Raw genomic sequence first — 20271 nt, 5'->3', positions numbered from 1 at the left:
TTTAAAGATACAATTCTCATTAAGCTCCACAAACGATTATGTTAGGTCACCACCAACTCACAGAAAAATCCAGCCATTCTTCCAGCCAAAGAGAGGAGTCACAAAAAGCACAAATAGAGACAAAATTAATCACTAACCTTTGATGATCTTCATCAGATGACACTCATAGGACTTCATGTTACACAATACATGTATGTTTTGTTCAGTAAAGTTCATTTTTATATCCAAAAATCTCATTTTACATTTGCGTGTTACGTTCAGTAGTTCCAAAACATGTAGTGATTTTGCAGAGAGCCACATGAATTTACAAAAATACTTATTATAAATGTTGATAAAATACATGTATTATACATGGAAATATAGATCAACTTCTCCTTAATGCAACCGCTGTGTCAGATTTCAGAAAAGCTTTACAGAAAAAGCATAATTTGAGTACGGCGCTCAGAGCCCAAAACAGCCAAAATAAATATCCGCCATGTTGCGCAGTCAACATTAGTCAGAAATAGCATTATAAATATTCACTTACCTTTGATGATCTTCATCAGAATGCACTCCCAGGAATCCCAGTTCGACACTAAATGTTTGATTTGTTCCATAAAGTCCATCAATTATGTCCAAATAGCTTCTTTTGTTAGGGCGTTTGGTAAACAAATCCAAACGCGCGTTCAGGCCCAGTCGGATGAAAAGTTCAAAAAGTTATATTACAGGTCGTAGAAACTTGTCAAACTAAGTATAGAATCAATCTTTAGGATGTTTATATAATAAATGTTCAATAATTTTCCAACCGGAGAATTCCAGACCCCTTAGTCAAACAGCTCTCATCCGGCCCCCCTTCACAGTAGAAGCCTGAAACAACGTTCTAAAGACAGTTGACATCTAGTGGAAGTGCAAAATGACCCATATCCCACTGTGTATTCGATAGGGGCTGAGTTCAAAAACTACAAACCTCAGATTTCCCACTTCCTGTTTGGATTTTTCTCAGGTTTTTGCCTGCCATATGAGTTCTGTTATACTCACAGACATCATTCAAATAGTTTTAGAAACTCCAGAGTGTTTTCTATCCAATACTAATAATAATATGCATATATTAGCATCCGGGACTGAGTAGGAGGCAGTTTACTCTGGGCAAGCTATTCATCCAAAAGTGAAAATGCTGCCCCCTATCCCAAAGAAGGTAACTGTAACCCTAACCCTAACCCTAACCCTAACTGCTGTAACCTAAAAGAAATGGACAAAGTCACGGGGTCTGAATACTTTGTGAAGGCACTGTATATACACACACACACATACACACAAGCATGTACAGTATGCACACATATTGTGCGTGTTGTGCAATGACCTGGCCTGACTTGTCATTCTGTGTTAAGTCCCATTTTTTCCTTAGGTCTTTCAACTCCCACTGGTGCTGTGCAAGGTCTGCTGATAGAATAAGTGCCAAGTGCTTCATGCCAAACCAAAAATCTAAACTGAAAATTACATTGAGCAGAAATATAAACATAACATGCTTAAATTTCAAAGATTTTACTGATTTACAATTCATATAAGGAAATCAGTCAATTTAAATAAATTAATTAGGCCCTAATCTATGGATTTCATGACTGGGAATACAGATACGCATCTGTTAGTCACAGGTACACTACATGACCAAAAGTATGTGGACACCTGCTTGTCAAAAATCTAATAAAAAAATTATGGGCATCAATATGGAGTTGGTCCCCCCTTTGGTGCTATAACAGCCTCCACACTTCTGGGAAGGCTTTCCACTAAATGCTGTAACATTGCTGTGGGGACTTACTTCTATTCAGTCACAAGAGCATTAGTGAGGTCGGGCACTGATGGTGGGCGATTAGGCCAGGCTCGCAGTCGGCGTTTCAGTACATCCAAAAAGTGTTCGTTGGGGTTAAGGTCAGGGCTCTGTACAGGCCAGTCAAGTTCTTCCACACCAATCTCCTCAAACCATTTGCGTGGACCTCGCTTTGTGCAAAAGGGCATTGTCATGCTGAAACAGGTTAGGGACTTCCCCAAACTGTCGCCACACAGTTGGAAGCACAGAATCTTCTAAAATGTAATTGTATGCTGTAGCATTAAGATTTCTCTTACCTGGAACTAAGGGGCCTAGCCCGAACCATGAAAAACAGCCCCAAACCATTATTCCTACTCCTCCAAACTTTACAGTTGGCACTATGCATTGGGGAAGGTAGCGTTGTTGCTACCGGGGCAGCTCTAGCAGGGCAGAAATTTGACGAACTGACTTGTTGGAAAGGTGGCATCCTATGACAAGTGGCAAGTTGAAAATCACTGTGGTCTTCGGTAAGGCCATTCTACCGACAATGTTTGTCTATGGAGATTGTATGGCTGTGTGCTCAAATTGTATACACCTGTCTGCAAGGGTTGTGGCTGAAATAGCTGAATCCATTCAATTGAAGGGGTGTCCACATACTTTTGTATGTATAGTGTACCTTAAGAAAAGGTAGGGGCATGGATCAGAAAACCAGTCATTGTCCGGTGTGATCACATTTTGCCTCATGAAGCACACCACATCTCCTTCGCATAGAGTTGATCAGGCTGTTGAGTGTGGCCTGTGGAATGTTGTCCCACTTCTCTTCAGAGGTTATGCGAAGTTGCTGAATATTGGTGGGAAGTGGAACATGCTGTCATACATATCGATCCAGAGCATCCCAAACATGCTCAGTGTGTGACATGTCTGGTGAGTTTACAGGCCATGGAGGAACTGAGACATTTTCAGCTTCCAGGAATTTGGTACAGATCCTTGCAACATGGGGCCGTGCATTATCATGCTGAAACATGAGGAGATGGCGCATCAATGGGCCTAAGGATCTTGTCACGGTATTGCTGTGGATTAAAATTGCCATCAATAAAATGCAGTTGTGTTCGTTGCCTGTAGCTTATGCCTGCCCATACCATAACTACACCATGGGACACTCTGTTCACAACGTTGACATCAGCAAACCGCTCGCCCACATACCGCCATATAGGCTGTCTGCCATTTGCCCGTTGGATTCATCCGTGAAGAGCACACTTCTCCAACGTGAAAGTGGCCATCGAAGGTGAGCATTTGCCCATTGAAGTCAGTTACGACGCCGCACTGCAGTCAGATTAAGACCCAGGTGAGGATGACGAGCACACAGATGAGCTTCCCTGAGGTGGTTTTTGACAGTTTGTGTAGAAATTATTCAGTTGTGCAAACCCACAGTTTCATCAGCTGTCCGGGTGGCTGGTCTCAGATGATCCGCAGGTGAAGAAGCCGGATATGGAGGTCCCGGGCTGGCATGGTTACACGTTGTCTGCGGTTGTGAGGCCAGTTGGATGTCCTCCCAAATTCTCGCAAATGAGTTGGAGGCGGTTTATGGAATGGAAATTAACATTCAATTCTCTGGCAACAGCCTTGGTGGAGATTTATGCAATCATCATGTCAATTTCATGCTCCCTCAAAACTTGAGATCTCTGTGGCATTGCTATGTGTGACAAAACTGCACATTTTAGATCAGCCTTATATTTTCCCCAGCACAAAGTAGACCTGTGTTATGATCACACTGTTTAATCAGCTTATTGATTGCCACACCTGTCAGGTCGATTGATTATCTTAGCAAAGGAGAAATGCTCGCTAACAGGGATGTAAAGAAATATGGGATGTAAAACAGGGATGTAAAGAGAAAGCTTTGGTGTGTAGGGAACATTTCTGGGATATTTTATTTCAGCTGTTGATACATGGGACCAACCCTTTAATGCATTTAGATTTTTGTTCAGTATACATGGTGATTAAGATCCTTGATTCATTGTCAAAAGAGATGATAGTACATTTTTTCGTGAAAATTTGTTTTAGATATGATGTTGCTACTCCCATGCTTTAAGTCTCATATACTTGTCAAGACAGTCAATTCTATAAACTGTGTTTTTCTACATCTAAGACAAATGGTAGTTATTGACGATAATTTTGTTACTGTCTAAATCACAGCCTAAAAGCCAGCCAAATGTCAAGATTAGCTGAGTTTAGCACTCCTACCCACTCACTTTCAAGAGAATGAGGCGCAAGTTCATCTCATTGTAGAAAAATAGACGTATTGATTTCTCAGAATTATGAATATTGCCCTTTTGGGACATCTTGGCAATAACTTATATTGGTTGATGCACTGTCCACTCACCTTCATTTAATGATTTGAAATGTATAATTTTGGATGATTTGGAGATATATACTTATCTGTGATTGAAGAGATTAAACGATTAAACATATCTGTAATTAAACATTCAGTAGTTTTGCTGATGTTGTGAACAATTGGAAAACCTTTCAAATTTGGACATTGGAGTAGTTATTTCTACTCGAGCGCATTACCATATCTACCAATTACAACAGCCCTTACTAAATGTACTTTACTCCACATGAGAAAAACGGGCTAGCCTTTCGCTAAGTTGAACATACCAAAAAAGTGTTCTCGACTACTTAGTTTCACACTCACTAACATGGCTGACCTCTATCTGCCTTGCCCCTGTTCTCACTTTAATCCCTCAGTTACCATGTGTCTGTCCTGTTTTGGTCTGCACCATGAATAATGCATATGACAAGCATTAGGCAGAGTCACACAGCGCCAAACCACTGTGAAACTCCTGCCAGGGCCACACATTTTTTCGGATACTTAATTTTCTTGACTGAGTTGCAATGTTTTGCAAAGACTTCATGCCTCACAGGTGGCAGAAAAAAGGCCCGTCACATGGCAGGGTAAATAAGAGGTTTATCCTTGACTCCACTGGCTGCAGCAGAACTACGGCACAACTCATTTTTCATACAGTCATTGTCACTTTTTTCTCAATTTGGCAAAATTACTATCATCATAGACTGCTGCCCACTGCTGTTTGTAGGTAGCCAGCAAGGGATAGCCAGAGGTACTTGGCAGATATCCCTCCAACATTCCAATGTAAACCTGACATTTAGATCACAGCAGATGACGCTATTGACACTTTGGATAGGCAGTAATTAGTTCTCGGTTTAGCATTCAGCGTGTGAGGCATTTCATCGCTAAATGTCAATTATCATGGCAGTTCCATTCAACAGCTAACCTTCAGTCATCACTGTAAGGACTAAAGTGAGGGTTGCCTTCAAGAATAAGCCTGTTTTATCTTTTCTCAGACAGTTCTCTTGACAGGACTAAGTGTTATGGTAAAATGTAACATTCAAACAATGAGGAGGATTTGCAGGCTATTTGCAAATATTGCCTGTGGGGTGTAAGGATAGGTTAATTGCTTATTGGTCATATTTGGAGTCTTCTGTAGTTCATATCATGTTAAGAAGATGGCTATCAGACCATTTGATAGTGCTAACTTGGTGGTCAGTTATCAAAGAATAAAAAGAGGGTGATATACACAACCTAAACAAATACAGATTTTTCACAGTCTAAACAAATACTGGCGGTGTGCTAAAAAAATATATTGTGATAAAGGAATGACTCATTACATGAGGTTCCCATGACACACCACATTTGTACTTTGACAGCTTGCCTCAAACAAAGGGCTGTAGAATGAGGTTTGTGCATAAAACCAAATGCAAGGGTCCTAAACTGGCATACGGTCATACAATGCACAGAAATACATTATCTGTCACAGTCCAGTGGTTGATAAAGTGTTTTATATATAAAATAGTGTACATCAACACTGTCTAAGCTTCAGTATGCTGACAGGACCTGCCTATGCTCAAATGCTTATGTTACACCTTCATGTCTTTTTTTAATGAGGTGATGCAAAACTTTTAGCTTAGCTAACACATTTTCCTACTGAGTAGCAGGGGCTTATGGAACCAGACAAGGATAAGGAAACTATTCATTTGGATACATAGCTATTGGGAGGCTGTGGGGAGGAAATGTGTGGCGTGACTCAAAAGAGATGCACTGAGCTGCAACCTGGAGCCCATCCAGATTGTACCTCTGTGGGCATCACCCGACATACACGTAAAGGACGTCACGCTGCTTGATTATCGATTACCACTTCTTCCAGATTTGACCCATACCTGCCGCGAACTTGCGACCTCTGCCTCACAAACACACTTGACCGTCCTCCCTCAAGCATTTTAGCTGATCATAACACCTCAAAAGCTAGTTAATGCGGCGACGCAAGCGGGATACTTAAGGCTGAGGAGTAAGTTTCAGACATCCCCATGTCCTACACACACACAAACACGTTTTTTTTTACTATCCTTGTGGGGACAAAACAATTGATTCCATTCAAAATCCTGTTTTCCCTAACCTTAACCCCAAACCCCTAAACCTAACCATAACTGCTAAACCTAACCCATAACCCTAAAATAGCCTTTTTCCTTCTGGTAACCGTCAAAATGTTCCCACTTGTCCGAATTGTCCTTGTTTGTGCTAAAGATACAGTACATACCCACTTTCTTTCATTCACATAAACACATAAACACAGACACACACACACACACACACACACACTGCTCTAAGCCCTCAGAGGCAAACCCCCTTTGGCATGGTGCATTAGCTGTCCCTTTTTAAAAGCCACTTTCGATAACCCAGCCACTCCAATGACACAATGACAAGTTCAAATACGGCTCCCGTCAGTGTTACTCCATTAGTGTGACACCACGTGGCTCTGACTCAGTGTACAGCAGAGCAACCAAGGTGGGATGCAGTGGCACTCTGATGGTTGTCCTCCCAGGCAAGACACTGTTGACGTGCTTCTCTACTCTCGTGGTTGGTCAGGCAATACTGTCCATACTGGATTAAGCATCTTGTCTTTCTTCAGTGTAGTCTGGTTGTTGTACAATATGTCTCTTTCCTTCATGAAAGGTTTTAAATCCCTATCAGCGAATTGACATCCAAAGTTTTAGAGATGCATTTGTAACACTTACATTTAACCAAATTCATCACTCAACCCAACTCAGGGGGCATTCACAAGTATGTGTCTAATGTTAATATCAGTGCAGAGGCTGTAACAGAACAGACATTATTGCAGTTGAGTTTATAATTGACAGTGAGAAGTTAGTTAAGTGCACATGCACACACATTTGTGCTCATCACAATATGGGGGCCTGCTATTTATTCTGGTTAGCATTGTAAACAGTAGACAAAGACCAAGGTTATTGTATTCTCTGTACAGTTCACAATACATTGGACCTTTGAGAGCTTAAACAGTGCAGCACGCATCTTCCTTTTTTCCCAATGCACGATGACAGTTTTCAACTTTTATACAGTGGTGTATAAAATGTTAATGAAAGAGGCAGTAGGTCACATATGCCATCCTTCCTTGCAGTAAAGCTGAATAGCTGTTGAAGTTGGCCGTGGGCGAACCTGAGTCATACAAACAGCAGCAAACAAATTGTGGGTCGATAATAGCTGGTTGACAGGGCGCAAATGACTTTTGAAGCTGTATGACACTTTGATTTCTGAATTTTCTCTACGGACCAATTTATCTACCTCCTGAGAAGCTGACTACTTTGTAATGGATGTTGGCATAGCATCTTTGTTTGTTTTTTCGCCCACCACATTGGATGAATCCCTCAGGAAACCTAATGGAATCTATGACAGATCTGTTACTCATAGAACATTGAAATGACTTCAAATAAAGCTGAAGTACATTTTCTAGACCAGTGTTTCCCAACTCCAGTCCTCAAGTACCCCCAACAGTAGTCGTTGTTGGTGGTTTCATGTGTGTGTATGTGAAATGTCTAGCACTGCTCTAGCAGTGATGTCCCCCACTCTGAGACCTATAAATATTTTTTTCACTTTCTCTTCAAGAGCTATGGTTTTTGTGGCACAATAGGTAATGCTACTTTTTGGGAGACACGTGACAATGTGTTCAGAGAGTCACTGGTTGGGCCAACAAGAGGCATGGAAGAAACCACATTTCAAACCACCTGATACAAATCTGATTCCTGGCCATCCGACTTCGATTTGAAAGGTCAAATCTGATATATTTTCCCTCAAGGCTTTTTTAGACTGTTATTTGGTATATCTTGTTGCTTGCTAGCTACTCTGTTGACAGGAACATGTAGTAGCTAAGTAGCTTCTTAATTGTTTACAAACAAAGTAGTGAATGTGCTAGAAAGCTAAATAGCTACCTAGCTAGCTAGTTGACTGCTGTGGCTAACCAAAAAGAACTTGTTTTGAAAATTGAATCCTCTTATCCTTTGAGGCTTTAAAAGTCTTCTTACACTATGATTTTGAACATTCAAAGCAACTGGGAAACATCTGTCACCTTAGCTTGCTACATAACTTCTGAGTGATAGGAAGCACCATAACCAATCAACCTCAACCATTGGGCACAGACCCGTCGTTACTATGACAACTAGCGTAGACATGTCAATAAATGACTTCTGTGTGAACACACAAGTCTGATTTGTAACTTGCGGTTTGGATAGTCAGTACTCTAAAACAGAACTGATTTGAGCATTAAGGCTTAAAATCCTGCAGTGTGGAAAAGGCTTTATTTATTGTATTTTACTAGGCAAGTCAGTTAAGAACAAATTCTTATTTTCAATGACAGCCTAGGAACAGTGGGTTAACTGCCTGTTCAGGGGCAGAATGAAAGAAGTACCTTGTCAGGTCGGGGATTTGAACTTGCAACCTTTCGGTCACTAGTCCAATGCTCTAACCACTAGGCTACCCTGCCGCCCCGCTATTTCCATCAGCTAACATTTACGCAGCTAGCCAGTTGGTTAGGCAGCTTTACGTTTGACAATGGGTTTCCACTAGATAACACCACAAAGTCAAAATTGACTATCGTAAAAACGAATGAAAACAAAAACATGCTTTTTGGTCTTCATTTAAGATTAGGATTATGCATAAGGTTAGTAGTGTGGTTAAGGGTAGGTTTAAAATTAGATTTTAAGACAGCGGAAAAACCCTTTAATGTTCTAGATATAACCTTTTTTTCTAAGAGTGTCCAGTGACATTTTTAAATATGGTTGATTTATGAATTTGTGGCTGAGTTAACTATTGAAGACCCTGACGTTAGTCTCCTCAGAAAATATCAGTATCTTTGATAGTACAAACTTTAGCCACAGGAGAACCATTTTTGATTCCACGTAGAACCCTCTGTAGAACGAGGTACTACATGGAACCCAAAAGGGTTCTACATGCAACCAAAAAATGGATTCTTCAAAGGCTTTTCCCACGGGGACAGCAGAAGAACCCTAACTTCTTAAGGCTAGGGAGCAGTATTTCGCAAGTTCGGATGGCTGACGTGCCCAAAGTAAACTGCATGTAACTCAGGCCCAGAAGCTAGGATATGCATATACAGTATATCACAAAAGTGAGTACACCCCTCACATTTTTGTAAATATTTGAGTACATATTTTCATGTGACAACACTGAAGAAATTACACTTTGCTACTATGTAAAGTAGTGAGTGTACAGCTTGTATAACAGTGTACATTTGCTGTCCCCTCAAAATAACTTAATACACAGCCAATAATGTCTAAACTGCTGGCAACAAAAGTGAGTACAAGTGAAAATGTCCAAATTGGGCCCAAAGTGTCAATATTTTGTGTGGCCACCATCATTTTCCAGCACTGCCTTAACCCTCTTGGGCATGGAGTTCACCAGAGCTTCATAGGTTGCCACTGGAGTCCTCTTCCACTCCTCCTTGATGACATAATGGAGCTGGTGGATGTTAGAGACCTTGCATTCCTCCACCTTCCGTTTGAGGATACCCCACAGATGCTCAATAGGGTTTAGGTCTGGAGACATGCTTGGCGAGTCCATCACCTTTACACTCAGCTTCTTTAGCAAGGCAGTGGTCGTCTTGGAGGTGTGTTTGGGGTCGTTATCATGTTGGAATACTGCCCTGCGGCCCAGTCTCCGAAGGGAGGGGATCATGCTCTGCTTCAGTATGTCACAGTACATGTTGGCATTCATCGTTCCCTCAATGAACTGTAGCTCCCCAGGCCGGCAGCACTCATGCAGCCCCAGACCATGACACTCCCACCACCATGCTTGACTGTAGGCAAGACAGGGTGGAAAGGGGTGGCTTAAAACATATATTTTGATTGGTTTAACACTTTTTTGTTTACTACATAATTCCATAGTTGTTATTCCATAGTTTTGATGTCTTTGCTATTATTCTACAATTAAGAAAATAGTCCAAATAAAGAAAAACTCTTGAATGAGTAGGTGTGTCCAAAGTTTTGACTGGTTCTGTATTTTCAAAGAAGCATAGATCATCCTTATTTTGACCATTTTGATTTATTAAACAAATCTGTTTATGGTCCAATAGCATATTTAAAGGGATCCACCTTCCTTGCAGATCTGTTTGGACAGTTCCTGAGCTGCCAGAGTCTCCCGTCTGTCCTGAGCTGCCAGAGTCTCCCGTCTGTCCTGAGCTAGCCTTTTTCTACCTGTGTTGGGTGGGTGTTTATTTTCTGTTTTCTGTTGTGTCTGCATCAGCCAGAACTGTTTTAGGTTGTTTCTCTTTGTTATTTTTGTTATTTCCGTGTTCATTTAAATAAATATGGACACATACCATGCTGCACCTTGGTCCTCATCTTCTCCTTCATACGACGACCGTTGCACTTGTCTTTGTGGGACTCAGTTTTAAGACTGGGCGTATAGCTAAGGTCCGCTTGGGTGCATGTGACATCCCGTGAGTTTACTATCTACAGAAAGTTACATGTATGGAAACTTTCAGAAAGGAGCACATTATAGTGTTTTGCTGTTGTGAAATCAGTTAGACGGTTGAGTCCTCAGGCTATCTTAAGTCTGGTGTTTGAAAGAATCTTCATCTAAAAATGTAGAATGAGTTTCCTGTAAACAGTAGACATATTCATTATATTTCAGCCAGGTAAAGACTTTTGTCTTTTCATATTATCTGCTAAGCCATTACAATTATAACTAGCTATATTTATTTTACCACTTACCATAATGAGATACAAGTTTCAATTATACTTATCATAATATATGTGTATAAACTTACACTTAAAAAGTACCATGATGATTGTGTGTCCATATAGCTATACCGTAATATTTGCACTGTTAATAAGCATACTGTAGCTGTGACTGAGTAAACCTCCAATTGTCCAATATTCAACCCGCTAAAACCTTCCACCATCCCAAGGGGTTGTCATTCCCTGTGACTGGGCCTTTTAGAGATTGAGACCAATCCTTTGAAAAGAGCACAAAGAGCCACTACAGGACAGAACAGCCAACAGCATTTCTAACACTTTTGCCTCAGTTGAAAATAACATAAATATAAACGCAACATGTAAAGTGTTGGTCCCATGTTTCATGAGCTGAAATAAAAGATCCCAGACTATTTTAACATGCATAAAAAACGTATTTCTCAAAAACAAATGTCACAAATTTGTTTCCATCCATGTTAGTAAGCATTTCTCCTTTGACAAGATAACCCACCCACCTAACTGGTGTGTTATATCAACAAGCTGACTAAACAGCATTATCATTGCACAGGTACACCTTGTGCTGGGGACAATAAAAGGCCACTCTAAAATGTGCAGTTTGTCAAAACACAATGCCACAGATGTCTCAAGTTTTGAGGGAGTGTCCACCAAAGCTGTTGCCAGATAATTGAATGTTCATTTTTCTATCAAAGCCACCTCCAATATAATTTTTGAAAATTTGGCAGTATGTCCGAACGGCCTTACAACCACAGACCAATTGTATGGATTCGGGCGGGTGAGCGGTTTGCTGATGTCAAAGTTGTGAACAGACTGTCCCATGATGGCAGTGGGGTTATGGAATGGGCAGTCATAAGCTATGGACAACAAACACAATTGAATTTTATCGATGGCAATGTGAATGCACAAAAATACCGTGATGATATCCTGAGGCCCATTGTGAGGCCCATTTTTTTAAAGGTTATCTGTAACCAGCAGATGCATATCTGTATTCCCAGTCATGTGAAATCCATAGATTAGGGCCTAATTCATTTCTTTAAATTGACTGATTTCCTTATATGAACTGTAACTCAGTAAAATCGTTGAAATTGTAACTCAATGAGTTACTGTAACTCAACTGTAACTCAATGAAATTGTTGTATGTTGAGTTTATATTTTTGTTCAGTATAGTTATAAAAAAATATGAATTCATTCCCACAATTGACAAATAGTATGTGTAATAACGCAGGCAACTCCTTCAAAGGATTGTTAAGGATTGTTAAGCCTTGAGACAATTGAGACATGGATTGTGTATGTGTGCCATTCAGAAGGTGATTGGGCAAGACAAAATATTTAAGTGCCTTTGAACAGGTTATTGTTGTATGTGTTGGGGTTTTCAAGTTCAAAAGTTTCCCAAGTGTATCAATCATTTTCCACCACCCAAAAGACATCCAACCATCTTAGTGATAATAGTGATAATAATAATAATAATAATAGGCCATCATCCCTGTGGAACACTTTCGACACCTTGTAGAGTCCTTGCCCCGACGAAATGAGTCTGTTCTGAGAGCAAAAGGGGGTGCAACTCAACATTAGGAAGTTCCTAATGTTTGGTATACCCAGTGTGTGTGTGCGCGTGTGCACTTGTGTATGTGTGTTTGTAGGGTAGAGGTGTTGGTGTGGGATGGGTGGGGTGTGTGCGTGTATGCATCCCACATCTGTTGCTATGGGGTAATGATATTAGGGACACTATAGGATGGATCACAAGCTGTAATGTAACATGAATAACAATAGCTTGCAATTTTTTTTTATTTTTCTACTGCTTGTCCTTGAAGGACCTTTTTTTCAATTTTTGCCAAAAATGACATTCCGAAATCTAACTGCCTGTAGCTCAGGACCAGAAGCAAGGATATGCATATTATTGATACCATTTGAAAGGAAACACTTTGGAGTTTGGGGAAATGTGAATATAATGTTGCATTTATTTTTTTATCAGCTTTGAAAGGCAAGAAATAGGCCAATATGTGACTTAGGAATCTATGTGTAATTTAGATTTTCGCTACGAGATGGCTGCAATGTATGTGCAAAGTTTTAGACTAATCCAATGAACCATTGTATTTCTGTTCAAAACACGCGGACAGATGCCCACCCAGACCCTCCCCTATAGGTTTAGGTTGTGCGGTCGGAGTCCGCAGCTTCCCCTCTGTCCGGTACTGTCACGTTCTGACCATCGATCTGGTGTGTTTTCCTTGTTTTAGTGTTGGTCAGGACGTGAGCTGGGTGGGCATTCTATGTTGTGTGTCTGGTTTGTTTATTTCTATGTTTGGCCTGATATGGTTCTCAATCAGAGGCAGGTGTTAGTCATTGTCTCTGATTGGGAACCTTATTTAGGTAGCCTGTTTTGTGTTGGGTTTTGTGGGTGATTGTTCCTGTCTTTGTGTTTGTGGCACCAGATAGGACTGTTTTGGTTTTTTCACGTTTCTTGTTTTGTAGATTGTTGTATTTTCATCTTTATTAAAGATGTACAAAACTAACCACGCTGCATTTTGGTCCGCCTCTCTTTCACCAGAAGAAAACCGTTACAAAACCACTCGATTTCGTCTCTGTGTTATATTGGCATCGAACATGTCACCCTCCCTAGGAGAGGGGGGTGACCTTGATAATTTATTGTTAAAACGAGAGGCTGCCTGGATCTTTCATTTAAAGACCCTTGCTCCCTTCGGTCTCAACGTAGACTTTGATCTGAAGCCATTCTTGTGATTATTGTGACTTTGCCATTGTAATTGTTTGTAAGCTTGTGTAGTCTAAAATGATCGTATACTATCCATTTGTTTTTTGTATGCTGTTCTTTGTATGCCATTTTAATATTTGATAATTAACCAAGATATTAGGCCACACTTTGCCATGATTACAGACACCTGTGTCTTTTGACACTACATAAACGAGTCATACCGCAGTGTTTGATCATACCTTGATGAAGACAGCTTGGCTGTCGAAATGTTGGACATAACATTTTTGCGGCTCTCCTTTATTTTCAAGTTTTCCACTCCGCTAGCCAGCACCTCACCTAATAGGTGTGCGTTTCTTTTTCTTCTAAATTAATCCGGCCGCCTTGTCAGATTTCAAAAAGGCTTTACGGCCAAAGCACACCATGCGATTATCTAAGGTGCGTCACGAAAGTCAGAAATAGCGATATAATAAATGCCTTACCTTTGAAGATATTCATCTTTTTGCAATCCCAAATGTCTCAGTGACACAATGAATGGTTGTTTTGTTCGATAAATTCCTTCTTTATATCCCCAAAATGTCCATTTATTTGGCGCGATTGATTCAGAAATACACCGCTTACAACTTGCCCAACATGACTACAAAGTATCTAATAAGTTAACTGTAAACTTGGTCCAAACATTTCAAACAATGTTTCTAATCCAACCTCAGGTACCCTAAAATGTAAATAATCGATACAATTTAAGACGGGATGAACTGCTTCCAGTACCGGAGAAAAATAATGAGGAGCACACTCCTCTTCACGCACACCAAAAGACTTGAGTCCATCTGAGTGACACATGGAAAGAATAGGACTACTTCATAATTTCTCAAAAGAAAAACATCGATAAATTTCTAAAGACTGTTGACATCTAGTGGAAGCCATAGGAACTGCAACCTGGGCCCTAATAAATCAGGTTTCCCATAGAAAGACATTGGAAAACAAAATTACCTCAAAAAACATTTTCCCTGGATGGATTGTGCTCAGGGTTTCGCCTGCCAAATCAGTTCTGTTATACTCACAGACATTATTTGAGCAGTTTTAGAAACTTTTGGATAGAAAACACTCTATACTATCATGCATTTGCATATCCTAGCTTCTGGGCCTGAGTAACAGGCAATTTACTTTGGGCGCGCTTTTCATCCGGACGTGAAAATACTAGCCTAAAGAGGTTTTAAAGATTACTGTTAGCTAGCTAGCTAACGTTAGTGCGTGCATATCTTAATACTATACTTGATGTGTGTGTATACTCATTCACACATCATGTAACCTGCCTAAATAATTACCACTCCGTTGCACTCACGTCGGTAGCCATGAAGCGATTCAAACGTCTGGTCATGACTCACATCAACACAATCATGCCGGAAACACAAGACCCACTCCAATTCGCATACCACCTCAACAGATCCACAGATGACGCAATCTCAATCGCGCTCCACACTACCCTGTCCCACCTGGACAAAAGGAACACCTATGTGAGAACGCTGTTGATTGACTAGAGCCCAGCGTTCAATACCATAGTGCCCACAAAGCTCATCAGGACTAAACACTTTCCTCCCCAACTGGATCCTGGACTTCCTGACGGGCTGCCCCCAGGTGGTAAGGGTAGGCAATAACACATCTGTCACACTGATCCTCAACCTTGGGGCCCCTCAGGGGTGAGTGCTTAGTCCCTTCTTGTACTCCCTGTTCACCCATGACTGCTTGGCCAAGCACGACTTCAACACCATCATTAAGTTTGCTGACGACACAACAGTGATAGGCCTAATCGCTGACAACGATGAGCCAGCATATAAGGAGGAGGTCAGAAATCTGGCAGTGTGGTGCCAGGAAAACAACCTCTCCCTCAATATGAGCAAGACAAAGGAACTGATCATGGACTATAGGAAAAGGAGAGCTGAACAGGCCCCCATTAAGGATTCACATGTAGGCCATGTACTTTGGCTTGCGAAAGTATTTCCCCCCTTGGAATTTTTCCTATTTTTTGCTCACAACCTGGAATTTAAAAATATTTTGGGGGGGTTTGTATCATTTAATTTACACAACATGCCTAGCACTAAATATTTTTTATTTATTTTAAAAACAAGAAATAAGACAAAAAAATAAATCTTGAGCATGCATTACTATTCACCCCTCCCCCCCAAAGTTAATACTTTGTAGAGCCATCTTTCACAGCAATTACAGCTGCAAGTCTCTTGGGGTCTGTCTTGGGCCATCTAGCTACCGAGATGTTTGCCCATTCTTCAAGGAAAAACTGCACCAGCTCCATCAAGTTGGATGGGTTCCACTGCAGCATAACAATATTTAAGTCATACCACAGATTCTCAATTGGATTGAGGTCTGGGCTTTGACTAGGCCATTCCAAGACATTGAAATGTTTCCCCATAAACCACTCGAGTGTTGCATTAGCAGTCTACCTAGGTTCATTGTCCTGCTGGAAGGTGAACATCTGTCCCAGTCTCAAATCTCTGGAAGACTGAAATAGGATTCCCTCAAGAATTTCGAAGTATTTAGCGTCATCCACCATTCCTTCAATTGTGACCACTTTCCCAGGCCCTGCCAATGAAAAACATCCCCACATTATGCCACCACACCATGCTTCACGGTGGGGATGGTAGTCTCGGGGTGATGAGAGGTGTTGGGTTTGCGCCAGACATAGTTTTCCTTGAGTTTGCTTGTTTTTTCTTTAAGCAATGGCTTTTTCTGGCCACTCTTCAATAAAACTCAGCTCTGTGGAGTGTATGGCTTAAAGTGGTCCTATGGACTGATACTCCAATCTCTGCACTGGATCTTTGCAGCTCCTTCACATCTAGCTACTGAGATGTTACACATCTAGCTACTGAGATGTTACACATCTAGCTACTGAGATGTTACACATCTAGCTACTGAGATGTTACACATCTTTGGTATCTTTGTTGCCTCTGATTAATGCCCTCGTTGCCTGGTCTGTGAGTTTTGGTGGGTAGCCCTCCCATGGCAGGTTTGTTGTAGTGCCATATTCTTTATTGGTGCTCTGTGGGATGTTCAAAGTTTTGGATATTTTTTTATAACCCAACCCTGATCTGTACTTCTCCACAACTTTGTCCCTGACCTGTTTGAAGAGCTCCTTGGTCTTCATGGTGACCCTTGCTTAGTGGTGCTCCAGACTCTGGGGTCTTTCAGAACAGGTGTGTATATATATATTTTTTTACATATTTTTTATATATTTTGAGATCATGTGACAGATCATGTGACACTTTGATTGCACACAGGTGGACTTTATTTAACTAATTATGTGACTTCTGAAGGTAATTGGTTGCACCAGATCTTATTTTCAGGCCTCAATGCAAAGGGGATGAATACATATGCTCGCACCACTTTTCAGTTTTCTATTGTTTTAATTTTCTGAAACAACACTTTTTTTTTTTCACTTCACCAATTTGGACTATTTGGTGTATGTCCATTACATAAAATCCAAATAAAAATCTATTTAAATTACAGGTTGTAATGCTACAAATTAGGAAAAATGCCAAGGGGGATGAATACTTTTGTACAGAGGCCCATTGGCACTGTACTAAACAACCAAAGATATCAAGACCAAAGGTTGGTTTATAGTACAGGTGTGTTTATAAATGTAATATGAAGTGCGAGAGTGTGCTCTTGGCAATTGTAAACTCAGAGCATTGACAGATTGTCCGTTCATAAATTCTGAGCGTTTCACATTCGCATTCAGAGCGCACACTGGACTCTCTGGTGGAAGAGTAGGGTTGATCCGAGCCCTCTGAACTAACAACAGCAGTCAAGCGCCCAAGCTAACTGGCTAACGTTGGCTAGCTTGCTAGCTACTTCCAGACACAAATGAGAAAACAATTCACTGACCATGTTACTCCCCCTAGCAGAGCTGGTTAGGCTGTTTTTATGTTATCCAGAGCAACGGTGACGGCAACTGTGCTGCTGGCAACAATTAATTACGCATTTTTGCCATCATTTAATGACACTGTCCATATTCAGTGGGTGTGGAGCCTTCGTAAAATAGTCAGTTATTCTGCACTCTGGCACACAGATGAGAGTGCTCTGAATTCGGAGTAGATAGCCAGAGCGAATTTACCAGCTACGTCTATTGACAGTTGTCTCAGTGACATCATGAACATTCTATTGAAATGGTTACTTTTGTCTAGACATGTATCTTGCTAAACAATGAACCTTAATCCCTACTCATAATGTTACTACCCTGAATGAATCTGCAGGTAGCTAACCAATGAGGTTGAAAATGTCATTGAAGACACTTGCCAGTTGGTCAGCGTATGCTCAGAGTAAACATCCTGGTAATCTGTCTGGCCCTGCGGCCTTCTGAATGTTGACCTGTTTGAAAGTCTTACATTGTGTAATCACACTCTCCGTAGCCAGTCATCCTGAATATCTGATGCTCTCAGAAATGTTTCAGTGTTACTTGCCTCAAAGCGAGCATACAAGTTATTTAGCACGTCTGGTAGGCTTGCTCTTGGCTGTGCTTCCCTTTGTGGTCTGTTATAGTTTGTAACACCGAGCATCGGAGCCGGTGTAGTACAATTTGATCTTAATCCTGTATTGACGCTTTGCCTGTTTGATGGTGTGTCGGAGGGCGGGATTTCTTATAAGCTTCCAGGTTAGAGTTCCACTCCTTGAAAGCGGCAGCTCAGTGTGAATGTTGCCAGTAATCCAAGGCTTCTGGTTGGGGCATGAGGACGTCGTCGTGCAGGCCTTAATTTTTTTAAAGAATTTGACCTTAATTTAACTAGGCAAGTTAGTTAACCTCTAGCGTCGAGCAATCCCGTATCCGGGAGCGTAATTATAGCCTCAAGCTCATTACCATAACGCAACGTTCACTATTCATGAAAATCGCAAATGAAATGAAAGAAATATATTTACTCACAAGCTTAGCCTATTGTTAACAACACTGTCATCTCAGATTTTCAAAATATGTTTTTCAACCATAGCTACACAAGCATTTGTGTAAGAGTATTGATAGCTAGCATAGCATTAAGCCTAGCATTCAGCAGGCAACATTTTCACAAAAACAAGAAATGCATTCAAATAAAATCATTTACCTTTGAAGAACTTCAGATGTTTTCAATGAGGAGACTCTCAGTTAGATAGCAAATGTTCATTTTTTCCAAAAATATTATTTGTGTAGGAGAAATCGCTCCGTTTTGTTCATCACGTTTGGCTAAGAAAAAATCAGAAAATGCAGTCTCTACAACGCCGAACGTTTTACCAAATTAACTCCATAATATCGACAGAAACATGGCAAACGTTGTTTAGAATCAATCCTCAAGGTGTTTTTCACATATCTATTCGATGATAAATAATTTGTGGCAGCTGTGTTTCTCCTCGAAGCAAATGAAAAATACACGCAGCTGGAGATTACGCAATAATTGCAACGGAGGACACCAAGCGGCCACCTGGTAGATATAGTCTCTTAAGGTCAATCTTCCAATGATTTGCCTACAAATACGTCACAATGCTGTCGACACCTTGGGGAAACGACAGAAAGTCTAAGCTCATTCGTGACCCATACACAGCCATATAAGGAGACATTGGAACACAGCGCATTCAAAATCTGGGGCACGTCCTGTATGAAATTTCATCTTGGTTTCGCCTGTAGCATTAGTTCTGTGGCACTCACAGACAATATCTTTGCAGTTTTGGAAACGTCAGAGTGTTTTCTTTCCAAAGCTGTCAATTATATGCATAGTCGAGCATCTTTTCGTGACAAAATATCTTGTTTAAAAAGGGAACGTTTTTTATCCATAAATTAAAAGAGCGCCCCCTATATCCAAGAAGTTAAGAACAAATTCTTATTTACAATGACAGCCTAGGAACAGTGGGTTAACTGCCTTGTTCAGGGGCAGAACGATAGATTCTTACCTTGTCAGCTCGGGGATTCGATCTCGCAACCTTTCAGTTACTGGCCCAAAGCTCTGACCAGTAGACTACCTGCCGCTAATTGAGCGTGGTTTTAATGCTAGCATCGGTCTGATGTGGAATGTACACAGCCTTGAAAAATACAGAAGAAAACTCTCTAGGCAGATAGTGTGGTCTACAACTTATCATGAGATACTCTACCTCAGGTGAGCAAAACTTTGAGACTTCCTTAGATATCGTGCACCAGCTGTTGTTCACATATGTATAGGCCACTAGAGGCTGCTCTTCTGTCCTGCCGATGGAATGTATAACCCGCCAGCTGTCTGTTCTTAATGTTGTCGTTCGGCCACGACTCGGTGAAACATAAGATTTTTAATGTCCCGTTGGTAGGATATATGTGCTTTCAGCTCGTCTCATTTATTTTTACAGCGATTGAACATTAGCTAGCAGGACAGAAGGCAAGGGCAGATTAGCCACTTGTTGCCTGATCCTCACAAGGCAACCGGATCTTTTTCCACTAAATCGCAGTTTTCTTCTCCAGCGAATCATGGGGAAGTGGGCCTGGTCAGGTGTCTGTAGTAGTATGTCCCTCCCGTCCGACTCATTGAAGAAGAACTCTTTGTCCAGTTTGAGGTGAGCAATTGCAGATCTGATGTCCAGAAGCTCTTTTCCGTCAGAAAAGACAGTAGCAGCAACATTATGTACAAAACAAGTCCCGAAAAATGAGAAAAAAATTACAAAATAGCATGCTTGGTTGAGAGCCGTTATG

Source organism: Oncorhynchus tshawytscha, linkage group LG19, assembly GCF_018296145.1.
Source record: "Oncorhynchus tshawytscha isolate Ot180627B linkage group LG19, Otsh_v2.0, whole genome shotgun sequence".
Classification (NCBI taxonomy): domain Eukaryota; kingdom Metazoa; phylum Chordata; class Actinopteri; order Salmoniformes; family Salmonidae; genus Oncorhynchus; species Oncorhynchus tshawytscha.
The sequence above is the reverse complement of the archived record's forward strand: the minus strand, read 5'-3'. Positions refer to the sequence as shown.